The following is a 12,566-nucleotide window of genomic DNA, read 5'->3' on the forward strand; positions in this document are numbered from 1 at the left end:
GTGGGGGGAGGGGCAAGGTGAAGAAGGGAAAATAGGGCAGAAGAGAATCTGTATTGTTAAATGAAACTTTATACTAAGCTCTTCAGGTTTACAAATCATGCCTTCCTTTTATTGCTGCACTTCAAACACATCTACTTCTGATTTAGTTTATTACTAAAGTGTCTTGAAGTTATTTATTCCTAATTGTGCCTATTATTAAGATCGCTCCAGGGTCTTAGGTTCAAGTTAAAGTTTATTTATCAGCCAAGTACAACCCAACGAAACAGTGTTCTTCAGTCCTCAGTGCAAAACATGCAAACACACAACCAGATATAATCCAGGAGCTGCTGGCAAAGAAGCGAGCTGCCCACCAGGCTCACCTTACAAAGCCGTCCTGGCCAGAGAAGAAACAAGCCTTCCGTCGCGCATGCAGCCATCTTCAGCGCAAACTCCGGGAGATCCAAAATGAGTGGTGGACTAGCCTCGCCAGACGAACCCAGCTCAGCGCGGACATTGGCGACTTCAGGGGTTTTTACGAGGCTCTAAAGGCTGTGTACGGCCCCTCACCCCAAGTCCAAAGCCCGCTGCACAGCTCAGATGGCAAAGTCCTCCTCAGTGACAAGATCTCCATCCTCAACCGATGGTCAGAACACTTCCAAACTTTTTTCAGTGCCAACCACTCAGTCCAAGATTCCGCCCTGCTCCAGCTCCCTCAACAGCCCCTAAGGCTAGAGCTGGATGAGGTCCTCACCCGGGAAGAGACAGATAAGGCAATTGAACAACTGAAAAGTGGCAAAGCAGCAGGTATGGATGGAATCCCCCCAGAGGTCTGGAAGGCTGGCGGCAAAACTCTGCATGCCAAACTTCATGAGTTTTTCAAGCTTTGTTGGGACCAAGGAAAACTGCCTCAGGACCTTCGTGATGCCATCATCATCACCCTGTACAAAAACAAAGGCGAGAAATCAGACTGCTCAAACTACAGGGGAATCACGCTGCTCTCCATTGCGGCAAAATCTTCGCTAGGATTCTCCTAAATAGAATAATACCTAGTGTCGCCAAGAACGTTCTCCCAGAATCACAGTGCGGCTTTCGCGCAAACAGAGGAACTACTGACATGGTCTTTGCCCTCAGACAGCTCCAAGAAAAGTGCAGAGAACAAAACAAAGGACTCTACATCACCTTTGTTGACCTCACCAAAGCCTTCGACACCGTGAGCAGGAAAGGGCTTTGGCAAATACTAGAGCGCCTCGGATGCCCCCCAAAGTTCCTCAACATGGTTATCCAACTGAAAAAAAACCAACAAGGTCGGGTCAGATACAGCAATGAGCTCTCTGAACCCTTCTCCATTAACAATGGCGTGAAGCAAGGCTGCGTTCTCGCACCAACCCTCTTTTCAATCTTCTTCAGCATGATGCTGAACCAAGCCATGAAAGACCTCAACAATGAAGACGCTGTTTACATCCGGTACCGCACGGATGGCAGTCTCTTCAATCTGAGGCGCCTGCAAGCTCACACCAAGACATAAGAGCAACTTGTCCGTGAACTACTCTTGGCAGACGATGCCGCTTTAGTTGCCCATTCAGAGCTAGCTCTTCAGCGCTTGACGTCCTGTTTTGCGGAAACTGCCAAAATGTTTGGCCTGGAAGTCAGCCTGAAGAAAACTGAGGTCCTCCATCAGCCAGCACCCCACCATGACTACCAGCTCCCCCATATCTCCATCGGGCACACAAAATTCAAAACGGTCAACCAATTTACCTATCTCGGCTGCACCATTTCATCAGATGCAAGGATCGACAACGAGTTAGACAACAGACTCGCCAAGGCAAATAGCGCCTTTGGAAGACTACACAAAAGAGTCTGGAAAAACAACCAACTGAAAAACCTCACAAAGATAAGCGTATACAGAGCCGTTGTCATACCCACACTCCTGTTCGGCTCCGAATCATGGGTCCTCTACCGGCATCACCTACAGCTGCTAGAACGCTTCCACCAGCGTTGTCTCCGCTCCATTCTCAACATTCATTGGAGCGACTTCATCCCTAACATCGAAGTACTCGAGATGGCAGAGGCCGACAGCATCGAATCCACGCTGTTGAAGATCCAACTGCGCTGGGTAGGTCACGTCTCCAGAATGGAGGACCATCGCCTTCCCAAGATCGTGTTATATGGCGAGCTCTTCACTGGCCATCGTGTCAGAGGTGCACCAAAGAAGAGGTACAAGGACTGCCTAAAGAAATCTCTTGGTTCCTGCCACATTGACCACCGCCAGTGGGGTGATATCGCCTCAAACCGTGCATCTTGGCGCCTCACAGTTCGGCGGACAGCAACCTCCTTTGAAGAAGACCGCAGAGCCCACCTCACTGACAAAAGACAAAGGAGGAAAAACCCAACACCCAACCAACAAATTTTCTCCTGCAACCGCGTCTGCCTGTCCCGCATCGGACTTGTCAGCCACAAACGTGGACATTTACCCCCTCCATAAATCTTCGTCCGCGAAGCCAAGCCAAAGACATGTAACACATATGCAGGACAAATACACATACATAAAAATAAATAAATATGGTTTCAGAAATAATAGATTCCCAGAGGGTTAGTTGAGCAGTTCATTCAGCATTCTCACTGCCCGTGGGAAGAAGCTGTTCCTCAGCTGGGTGGTGCTGGCTCTGATCCTCCTGGATCTCTTTTCCAATGTGAGCAACTGAATGATGCTGTGTGCAGGGTGCTCAATGATTTTGCATGCCCTCTTCATTCAACGATCCTGATAGATTACATCAATTGTGATGGGGTGGGGGGGAGGAGGGAGTGGAGGGACCTCCGAACCAATTACAGCAACCGTACCCACACTGTGATGCAGCCAGCCAGGATGCTCTCAATAGAACTTCTGAAGGTTGACATGATGGTGGCTGGTAGCCTTGCCCACTTCAGTCTTCTCAGGAAGGATAGTTGCTGTGGCGTCTATCCTTCCAAGTGAGATGTGGTGGGTCCACAATAAGTCACTTGTTAAGTGAACTCCAAGGAACTTGGTCCTCTCCACTCTCTCCACTATAGAGATATGTAGTGGAGAGTGGTCATTTCTGATCCTCCTGAAGTTCATGATCGGCTCCTTCATCTTGATCACGTTGAGACTCAGGCTGTTAGTCTTGTACCAGATCATGAGATTTTCCACCTCTTCTCTATAGTGTGACTCATCATTGTTGCTGATGAGGCCAATGGTTGTTGTGTCACCTGCAAACAATGACACTGTCAGACCTGGCTCTGGCAATACAGTTATGGGTCAGAAGCATGAACAGAAGCGGGTTGAGCACACAGGCCAGAGGTGCGCCAGTTCTCATCATGACGGTGCTCGACAATCTGCTACCAACCCAGAAAAACGGTGGTCTTCTCGTTAGGAAGTCCAGAATCCAGTTGAGTCCCAGCGAGGACAGCTTTTCCACCAGCCTCTGGAGAATGCTCATATTAATCACTGAGCTGAAGGTGTACGACGTGTTGTTCTCCAAGTTGGTCAGGATGAGGTGGAGGGACAAGGCTATAGCAATGTCTGTGGAATGATTTCTTCTATAGGCAAATTGAAATGGGTCCAGCGTCAGATGTGCTTTGATGTGTTCCATCACCAGCTGCCAGAACCATTTCATAATGGTGCAGGTCAGTGACAAAGGGCGGCAGTCATTGAGGGCTGTTATTGTCATCCTTTTAGGGTACTGGGATGATGGTGGCTGTCTTAAACCCTGCGGGAATGAGGGACTGTTGTAGTGAGGTTTCGAAGATGTCCACGAAGACCTCCGTCAATTGGTCTGCGCAATCCTTCAGTACTCAACTAGAATGTTGTTTGGTCCTGCTGCCTTGTGTGCCTTGAAAAGGGTTCTCCTCACCTCAGCTGCAGCTAGTGAAGTGTTCATCAGGGGGACGCGGAGCTTTCTACGGCATTAGTCTGTCCGGAAATGAGGCGTCGTTGTCTTTAACTCGCACAGTGGTCTTGTGTAATGACATTTGACCACATACATGAGAAGGAAAGCCTGAGTGCTGGCAAATAGGAATCACTTAGATGGTGGTCATTGGTTCGAAGAGCAGTTTCCAAACTCTACACTATGGCTCTGCTGGTCCTTTTCCATGCTCTCGGCATTTTTCAGAAAATAGAAATATCAAATCAATCATCACAAAGTTCATTCAAGGCTCACTTAAAGATTGATATTGAGGGATATTGAGGGATAAAACTTCCTAGTGGAACACATCAACAATTAATAGCTCACCACGTCTTCACTGTCAAAAGATCTAAATGAATATAACCACTAGATCTCTATTCGGATGCACTATTATAAACACTGATTATTTAATGAGCATTTGCGGGAGTTTGTTTCTGTGTAGCTAATCATGGCATTAAAGGTTATCTAATTGCTTACTGCCAATTGAAATACAAAACACAGTTCCTCTCCAATGGAACTATTAACCTATTGTATTTTTTCATTCCATTTCATATCACAACTACTGCCACGTTGTTAGGGATCAGAGTGCAGAACTAAATCTAGCTGGTGCCAGGGGAATTAAGGAAAATGTAGAGAGTGAGCCACCACCCTCAATTCATTGCTTGGTTCAATTTAACTATAATACAGTACTGGCAGAATCCGGAAAAGTCTGGATGCAGATTGATTGGACTCTGTAATGTATGACAGAACATCACAGTGAAAATTGGTAAAGAGCAAATAAATTTAATCTAACATGAAAATTTATGGGAAGAAGCTGGATAAATAATAACGTTGGTCACTTTCTCCCCTTGGCTCTAGCTGTTGAAAAATCACATCGGGGTGAGTACAATCCTTGGTGCTTTATTTAGATTCAGATCAACATGCAGAGTGACCATTCTGATCAGATTCACTTGGGTGAATAAAATAAGGAACAGGAACTTCCCACCTAGAGGCTCCTTTCCTTTGGCAATCAGAACAGCATAGACATTCTTCTCGTCTTGCTCCATGGAAACGGAACAAAGAATTTTCCAAGACAAAGTGGGGAGTTTTCGGTGAAATCAAGAAATTATTTTAAATTGCTTATAGTTTAACACCATTTTCAGGTGTCATACCATTCATATAGAAATTAGAGGTTATATTTTGAACATAGAACACTACAGCACAGTACAGGCCCTTTGGCCCTTGATGTTGTGCCGACCCATATATTCCTTTAAAAATGTACTAAACCCTCCCTACCCTGTAACCCACTATTTTTCTTCCATCCATGTGCCTGTCTAAGAGACTCTTGAATTCAAGCCTCCACCACCATCCCTGGCAAAGTATTTTAGGTACCCACAACTCCCTGTGTAAAAAACTTACCCTGATGTCTCACCTGAACTTCCCTCCCTTCACTTTGTACACATGTCCTCTGTGTTCTCCCTCTCTCTGCCTCTCATAATCTTGTAGGCCTCTATCAAGTCTCCTCTCATCCTACTACACTCCAAAGTGAAAAGCCCAGCTCTGCTAATCTTGCATCTTCAGTCTTATGTTCCAATCCAGGCAATATTCTGGTAAATCTCCTTTGTACCCTCTCCAGAGCTTCCACATACTTCCTATAATGAGGTGACATTCCCCTAAGCGTTGTCTCCACAGAGATTTGTAGTGGTCTTCCTGCTGGCGACTGACAGAGTAGCAGCTTGTTAAGGTTGCTCCTGACCCTTTACAAGTCTTCCGTTTACCAACATCCTTACACTAAAAATAACCATATCAAAGCGTATGCTTCTTGTTTCTTTATTTATAACTATTTTGAATTTTGAAGATGACTGCAAAATGACTAAAGGTGGAAAGAGAGAAGAATAAACTCCCCTATCTATGGAGAATATCACTTCATTGTTGGAACAAAACAGCTAATGACCTTAAAGGCTTTTTGGATCAAATTGATGTTAAACTGGATAATTTAGTTCTCCCTTACAAGGAGGCAGACCTTGCTAAGACAGAGATAAGAGATGGCTTGCAGAAACATAATTAAAATTGAAACAAAGCTGGCATAAACATCATTAAAATTGTATCCTTCAAGGTAATGTTGATCATTTACCAAACAAAAACACTTACCATTATTTTGTGTAAGATAAACACCAGAAAACAAATGTTTGAGGCTGTTTAAGCTGGGAACATGTTTTTTTAAATGATAAAAAGATGTCATGCTAAAAGGTGGGGCTCACTTCTATCCCTTACCCATTTGAAATTGTATAAATATAGAATGAAATCTCTGTATCTTTGGAGTGAGAGCTAAAAGGCTTCAGACAGGTGTCAGAAATTGATCTTCCCTGATTAGTATTACTCACTTCCCATATACGAATTGACTATTACTGAAATAAAGATCTGTAGGCTTTAAAGTGATATGTTGCTGTGTGTTCTATTCTGCTGACTGATATCATTTCAGCATGGGAAGACTTGCACAGAGGGACGCTTGCATATTGCAGTCAATGCATCAGAATTGTGTAAGACTTCTGCCCTGAGGTATTGAAGGAGCGTGCTGCTTACAAAGAAGCTATGTAAGAATAGTATTAATGTGGCTGTAAGCCGGAATTGCTGTACCCTACGCGTCTTCAAGTCATATTTCCTGATGTATTTAAGACATTGGTAAAAATCACCATCTTATTATATAATTTTCCTGATACAATCATAAAACGACCATTAGTATCAGACACATTACGTTGAACAAAGGCTTTAGTCTGAAATGATGAATGAAAGTGCAGCCTCTATCCACTGTCTGGTAAGCACTGATTATCACCACATCGATTGTGTGTTTCCTGCAAAAATATAATTGTAGCCTTAAACTCTTTAAAGTATGCAAATACTTTGCTTCTTCCATACAGGAATCCCAGAAATATTTGGAAGATCTTTTGTCTATTTCTCAACCATAGTAAATGAACTGAAAATGTCTGATAACTTCTTTATAGATTCCCTTTAAAATCAATGAATGGACATTTCAGATTTTCTTTGCTGTTTCGATAATATTCAGGACAAGGACATTTAAGCAGTGTTCAGTATTTTTAATCTTGTGAAAGAATGTGAAACAGTCATAAATCAACATTGGATTTTTTTGGGTGCGAAATGCAGGCTGTTTAGACTGGAAAGGTTGAGGGGGATAGTTAAGTTAGTTGTTGGCCTTCTTTTGGACAACTTTCTCGTTTTGGGTGATGGGTGGGGGTAGGATTGGAATTTCTTTGGGAGTTGTATTGAACATAGAAATGTTTATCTTAGTCCTTTATGGCTTGCTTTAATTCCTCTGCGAATGTTAACCTCTCAGAATTTGTGGTATTTTTCAGAACAATTTTCATTATTCATTAGATGAACTTACTTAGTTGGAATATTAATGGCCTTAACCATCCTGTAAAAAAGAAGTTAAATATTTGCACACCTTAAAGAGTTTAAGGGTATAATATTTTTGCAGGAAACACACATTCGATGTGGTGATAATCAGTGCTTATCAGACAGTGGATAGAGGCTGCATTTTCATTCATCATTTCAGGCTAAAGCCAGAGGGGTGTCAATTCTTATGGATCAAACCATTCCCTTTGTGTTTGATACTAATGGTCATTTTGTGATCGTATCAGGCAAATTATATAATAACGATGGATTTCACCAATTTCTATGCTCCTAATATTGATGGATCTGGGATTTTTTTGAACGTTCATTTTCTTTTTTGCCTGATTTGAGTGTATGTTTTCTTGTCCTGGGTGGAGACTTTAATTGCTGGCTTGACCCTATCATAGCCCACTCGACCTCTGACCCAGCGGTTATGAACAAATCAGCCATATTTTTTCATTCCTTTCTATTAAAATGTGGTATTTTAGATGTTTTGCATTTTTTTGCATCCAAAGGACAGGGATTATTCTTTTTTTTCACATGTCCATCATACTTACTCATGGATTGATTATTTTTTTATTGATAGTCAAATGGTTTCATTAACTCACTCTAGTGAATACAAGACCAAACTAATTTCTACTCATGATCTCATGCTTCTATGTTATTATCGTTAAGTTTTCCTGGTATATCTCAATAGATTTAGACATTGGTGTCTTAATTCAACTGTATTATCTGTGCAATGGATCTATGCTAATAATGACATTTAGGTTAATGTTAAGCTATATTTCCTATAAATATGTCTTAGGTAATGTAGTGGGTTTGGAACAGGGTTGCACACACCCATACAATACATTCAGAAATGAGGTAATCTTTCAGAGTTGTAATGTCTGCAAGCTAGAATTATGAAGTTCACATGGTTCCAAGAAACTGGAGCTGACAACTGTTAAAGATTCCAGTAAATGGTCACATGGTTACTAAGATTGAGATTATCTCATTGATGATGTAATGCCACATGATTTTGATAAATATATTAGCAAATTCGGACATATTGAGGCAGTTCAGAACACACAAGATTTGGACCCTTGTGAAAGACAGGGTTGAATTGCAGTAACTGGAATAGGTGTTGTTATGTGTCACCCCTAATAAAATAGGAATAGAGAAATAAGTGGGTTTTGAAAGGGAGACCACCTTCCAACTACTCTTTTAAGAAAAGAGAAGCAGGCTCACGTGCCAGGAGATGGTCAAGAGACTTCACTAATGGATTGTTTTTTTAAAAAAGGCAAAAGATGAAAGATCTTGCCAGAGCCACTTTCTGTCTGGAGTAGAGCTTGCTGTTCTAAGAGGGTCATGTGGTTTTGCAAGCAGAGAGAGTCAAACGGGCTTTCTCTCAGAGAGAGAGAGATAGAGATCACTGCTACAGTGTTTACAGCCAGAAGAAGCAACTGGAACAGGACAAGCTGGCAAGCTTCTGGAACACCCCATTTGGAAGACAGTCTGGTCGAAGCCCTTGTGGTTCATGCAAGAGGAGAGGACTGGCTGTCTAATGTTTCTCTTGGAATAAGGGAAACAAAAAGGAACTCTGTGGTGACCTGAATGAAAGAGGTTATCATCTGGAGAACCCTGAAGGGGCAAGCTTCATCAGCAAGACAATGGAGTGGCTTATTCAACATCAGTTGTGGATGTCCTGGAACAACAAATCTCTCTCTTAAAACCAACAAGAACCTTCCTGGGCAGTAAACATTTACCTTTCAAGCACGAAAGCCTGGTGAATTTTATAAATGTTAAATTCTGTGCACAGTATAAGAATTGCCTGCAACCAATGAACTTGAAGGAATGAGAAGTGAGATTAAACTGTGAACCAAAGAACTTTTCTGAACTTACACACACATTACATACATGTGCGCTTAGAATTAGAAGGGGGTTAAGTTAGGTTAAGTAAGTCAATAGTGATAAGTTAAAGTGTGATTCTATTTTCATGTTTAAAGATAATTAAAAGCAATTTTTGTTTAAGTAACTATTTGTCTTGGTGAATATCTATTGCTGCTGGGCTCTGGGCTTGTAACAAACTCTAAACACAATGATTTAATATTACCCAATAAAAAATATCATTGGGTCAAATGGATTTTAAATTTAAAAATAACTTCCAAAAATTCTTTAATTTATTCCAAAAAGGTTTAATCATCTCACATAGCCAAACAGAATGTAAGAAGGTTCCTACTTCCTTATGACATGTAAAGCATAAATCTGAAGTGACATATTTAAATTTCTTCAATTTCTCCAGAGTTAAATATCATTGATGAATAAAATTATAATGAACCAATCTATATCTCACATTCACAATTTTAGTCATACTATCTTCACATACCAACATCCAATCATCTGGGGAGATAGATATCCTAAATCTTTCTCCCATTTCACTCTAGTCTTATCTACAACTGGCTTGTGGATTTTAACCTGCAATAAATTATACATATTCAACATAAAACCTTTCCGAGCACCATCAATAATTAAACTCTCAAATTTAGATCTTCTAGGAAAACACAAGGTACACCCAAAATTATCTAACAATAAAGCTTTAACCTGATAATAAGTAAAGAGAGAAAATAAATAAAATGTTACACCTCATAACAATCTTCTACCACTTTCCCTCCTTTTATTTTCCATAACTTCAATAGTTGATTATTGATCGTAAATGGTAAAAGCTTATTTTGAAATAAAGGCGTTTTAGCTGAGATTTTACCTTCTATACCTAAAATCTCATTCTTATTTATCCATAACTCAAGCAAATGTTTCAATACCGGTAAATTGTAACTACTTGATAACTGAGAATCCCATCAATAAATAAATTGGTCCATCAATTTTTCATCAGTCTGAGATAATTCAATAGAAAGGGGCTATCAACTTGAAACATCCTGTTTATAAAATTAAACTGAGTTGATTCATAGTGATGTTGAAAATTAGGTACTTGTAAACCTCCCAAAACATATTTCCATGTTAATTTTTGTAATGAAGCTCTCACCATTTTGTCTTTCCACAAAAACTTTCTTATCAAAGAATTAATATCCTTCAAGAATTTATAAGGTATCTTAACATGGAATAGATTGAAACAAGTATTGGATTTGAGGAAAAATATTCATCTTGATACAATTCACCCATCCTACCAACATTATTGGCTAATCCTTCCAACTATTCAAGTCATCCTTATTTCTCATCAATAATGGTAGATAATTCCACACAAATAAATGGTCATAATTATTATCAATAATAATACCCAAATATTTAATATGATCAGACCATCTAAACTTCACAATCTGTCTACATGACAAATAATCCATCTCTGCCAAAAGGATAATTTCACTCTTCTCCCAAATTACCTTTTAACCATTTAACACTCCATACTGTTGCAAACATTCATGTAAGGTCTCCAAAGACCGCAAAGGATGAGTTAAATATATCAACATATTATTGACAAACAAATTTATCTTATATTCATTAGAATTCACCCTAATACCCATTATCGCATTATCTTGCCTAATCATCTGCACCAAAGGTTCAATAACCAATGCAAACAGAGCTGGTGACATAGGACAACCTTGTCTAGTTGATCTAGTCAATGTCTGACCATTCATCACCACACTCACAGTGGAGTTTTCATATAAAGCCTTAACCCAACCAATAAAAAGAGGCCCAAAGTTAAATATTAATCAAAGAAATCAAATTTTACGACATTGTCTGATGAATAACAGTTCTTAATAAAACCTGCCTGATCCACATGAACTAAATCAGATAAACATTTTCCAGTCTATTAGCCAGAACCTTGGCAACTATCATATAATCTACATTTCACAAAGAAATAGGTCTATATGATCCCGCATTCAAGGGATCCCTATCCTTCTTAGGAATCACAGTAATAATTGCTTTAAAAAAAGTCTGGTAAGAAACCAACTTTACCTGCCTGATCTAAAATATCCATCAGTAAAGGAAATAACAAATCTTGAAACTCATCATCACCTGGAGATTTACCACTTGGCATATTTTGAATGCCTCCATTAATTAATTAACAGTAATACAAACATCTAAATCCTTAATATCTTATAATTTAAAGTAGGCAAAGTTAAACCAGATAAAAATTCTTCAATAGCAACCTCATCCTCCCCTACCTTAGATGTATACAACATCTCATAAAACCTGTGAAACTCATCATTAATTGCCTTAGGTTAATAAGCATTTATTGTTCTAGATGCTTGTTCTGTTTTTAACTGCCATGCTAAGACTTAATGCGCTCTCTCCCCTCACTCATAATATTGTTGCTTAGTCCTCTGTAAAAGCCTTTCAAATTTATGTTTGAAATATACGAATTATACTATATTTTTTATCCTACGTTGAACCATGTTGTAAATCTTTCTCCAGAACCTCTATCTCCTTTTCCAACTTGTCAACTTCAGCCATTTGCTGCTTCTTAACTTTAACTATGTAACTAATAATTTGTCCCTGTAAATAAACTTTCAAAGCATCCCACAAAATAAATTTAGAATCAACTGAACACACATTTATCTTCAAAAAAACTTTGAATGTGATCCTGTATTAATTTACAAAATTCTGGATCTTTAAGAGAGAAATAATTAAAATGCCATATTCTCCATCCTGTCTGAAGCACTACAAGTAACCAACAACAAAGAGAGATCAGACAAAATCCTAGGTTTATACACAACCTCTGTAATTTGACCGTGCGATTGTGCTGACACTAAAAACAAATCTATTCTTGAAAAAGAATCATGCTGAAATGAACAAAATTAAAAATATTTTTATTTAGGATTTAATTTCCTCCATATATCTACTAAATTCAACTCCTTCATTAAGACCATCTTAGTTCCAATTACCAATTTTGGATATTTATCCAATAATGGGTCTAAATAATAATTAAAATCACCTCTTATCATAATTTTATCATAAGCCTGATTCAAATTAAGAAAAGAATCCACCATAAATTGTTCATCATCAATATCTGGAGCATAAGCATACGTTAAAGTCCAAAATTCTGAAAAAAATTGTACAATTAACAATCAAAAGTCTACCAGCCGCTTCAAAACTGATTCCAATTTAAAAGGTTACTTCTTATTTATCAAAATAGTGACCACCCTTGCTTTAGAATTAAAAGAAGATGACACTACCTGCCTCACCCAATCTCTTTTCAATTTCTGATGCTCTTTATCCATCAAATAAGTTTCCCGCAAAAAATCTACATCAACCTTCAATTTTTGTAGGATATGCTAATAC

At 39.4% G+C, this 12,566-nt stretch overlaps 1 protein-coding gene across 7 annotated transcripts in view; it reads right to left on the reverse strand.

Annotated features, from left to right (window-relative positions):
* Positions 1-12,566, reverse strand: part of LOC138758575 (EVI5-like protein) — a 424,266-nt gene that overhangs the window by 286,560 nt on the left and 125,140 nt on the right. The gene's annotated exons all lie outside the window — the stretch shown is intronic.

This window comes from Narcine bancroftii, chromosome 3 (genome assembly GCF_036971445.1).
Source record: "Narcine bancroftii isolate sNarBan1 chromosome 3, sNarBan1.hap1, whole genome shotgun sequence".
Lineage (NCBI taxonomy): Eukaryota > Metazoa > Chordata > Chondrichthyes > Torpediniformes > Narcinidae > Narcine > Narcine bancroftii.